Genomic DNA, 2,570 nt, shown 5'->3' with positions numbered 1-2,570 from the left:
TGTTATGGGCTCTGGTTGACTGGCCGCTATTAATCCACACTCCTAGTCGATAGGAACAGACTGCTTGTGGCTATGTCCGGTGGTCACGGCGTGTGTACTGGCTTTTTATCCCGGAGCTTCAGTTAGGCGTGGTTCATGTACGTGATCACCGGCCAAACAGTTGCCCTTGTCAGTCAACAGCCCTAACAATAATATCTTTACACACTGGATACAATGAACCGAAAAACAACAAAATTACCTGCCACAACGTCATCCGTGTGATCCCCTTGCTCTCATAGCTCTTCTATGCCCAGCAGCTCGTCCATAGCTTTAGTGGCTGCTTCTTTACCCGACCCAACCGTTGGCTTAAATATGTTGTTAAAAGCCCCATTTATTCAGCTACACTTACCCCAGAATCAGACCAAACTATAACCACTTATCCTTTCATTCTACAATACTTCACATTTTTTTTCCAAAAATAACCTTAAAACTAAGTACAAAGGTACTAAATATGTAATATATATTAGGAATCCAATAAATACTTCAAGAAAGCTCTCAATAATCTGTTTCAGCTTTACTAGTATCTAATATAGGAGAAAAAAATTTTATTATCAAGCTATGTAAATTAACTTGGACAAGATCAAAATTCGAATCGACTAATACTAACCGTTTTCGAGTGAGTGTATGAAAACAAAAAAACCTCGACCTACGTCAACATCAGACGTGTTGTGTGGTCATTGATCTAGTGGTGGTTATATACTATAAATCAAGTGATCAACCTAAGCAAAAAGTAAATGACTTAACTAGCAACAACTTAAATAGCGAGGGAGAAGGAAAGCAGGTATGGAATAACAAAATATAGCAACAATAACTTACTTGGCAGGTTGTTTTATATGGTTCTCCCACGATGCGTCGAAGGCCTCCTCCGCATTGCTGTGTCCATGCGTCGCCGCTCTATCTAAAAAATATATGCTGCTCTAAAATTTGCTTTCATTTTCCCTATTTTAACGTGCTTGATCGCCTACGCGGTTGTTCATGCTCCTTAAGTATTTTTCATGGAAATATTAACAATGTGCTTCTTGCCAATGAAAAGAAAACCAAAAAAAATTGGTGCAAGGCTGCGGTGATTTCATATATTCGTACAGTAGCTGTACTTGTAAAGCAACAGAGGACAGATGCAGTAATTAGTGAAGCTAAAGAGAGCGCACTAAATGGAAATGAAAATATGTTAATAAGGTGAAACTAGGGTACTGCTCTTTTTTTTTCTCTTAATATCATTTAGGTATAACAAATATTTGTCTGTAAATTAAGTTGCTCTTATTTAGTCGTCATTATCATTCGCTTGGAATAAACTAAGGCTGAGACAGAAATCCATGTGATTTCACTTCAAGGTGCACATGGTCATTATGCAGTTTTACACATACTTCTAGGTTTCCTTCTTTTTCTACTTATACGTACATATGTATCGCATAAATTTAGATTAAAGTAAATTCTAAAGTTGATTTTTCGGGTTTACATTTTTTTCCTTAGTTTCACTTAATAATTTGTAACAATATATACCGAATTTTCGCGACAAAACTATTGATCTGGGTTATACTGCTGTGCTATCAGTTTTTACATGATCCAGATTCAGATTACCAATTATATGCGAATTTTACTCTCGGATATAATATTATTTTACAGGGTGCTCGTACTTTATAATTGGGCTCGAATTGTTGTCTTTCAATCAAATGATTAACCTCTGAGTAAGCGGTAAGCGTCTTTGGAGCGAGGTAATCTTTACGATTAAGTGATACTTAGGTTTTCATAAAAGTTTTGAATCTAAGGCGGGACGCTGACTAACAGCAAACCAGTGAGGACCCTGAGGTGTTGGCGATAGAATTTCTGGAGCGGATTGTCTCTGAACCGCCTGGTGGATACTGCGATTAAGTGAATAGCTTTTCCTGGTGAAGGTTACAGCGGACTCGAAGATGGTCTCGAAGATGCGGGTGGATAGGTGCACTCGAGCTACCAGCAAAGCTCCAAGGCGTTTTCCCGCGGCACCCGTATTAAAGGTTTCGAAGTCGTTTTATTCTTTTGGTGTACGCGCACTGATTTTATTCTCAAAAATATGCTTAAAGCCGAGTTGGCGGCAAATTATTACTCGTTTTAACAATAAAGTAAAACTTTACGCTATGTCTAAATGTAGATAAACAATACTAAGCGCGGCGCAATCTGGACTGGTTGATGTCATCAGGAAAAAGAAGAAAGATTTTGACCGGAACTCACCCTTTTAAAGGGTCAGTAAGAGCATGTGGTCAGTTGACAATCTATCGATAGTAGCTTTCAAAGTTTTTTTTGACACTTATCGCAGCTGTGTTTAATCAAAGACAAAAATAAAATAAAGTCTGTTTTAAGGGTTAAGGGTTTGGTTAACAAATCTATGATAGGAATCAGCCGGAAATGAATGTAGTAAGAAATGGAACAGCAAAGTTGAAAGCTATATCAGGACGAAATTACCAGGCATGAGAGAATGTCATTTTATATGCGTAAAAAAATGTGAGCTACAGGGGTAGTGCATATTTGTGAGCCTGTGCAGGTGCAACAGTACA

This window comes from Rhagoletis pomonella, unplaced genomic scaffold (genome assembly GCF_013731165.1).
Source record: "Rhagoletis pomonella isolate Grant_MI unplaced genomic scaffold, Rhpom_1.0 Rhpom_scaffold_00003, whole genome shotgun sequence".
Taxonomy (NCBI): domain Eukaryota; kingdom Metazoa; phylum Arthropoda; class Insecta; order Diptera; family Tephritidae; genus Rhagoletis; species Rhagoletis pomonella.
Note: the sequence above shows the minus strand (reverse complement) of the source record.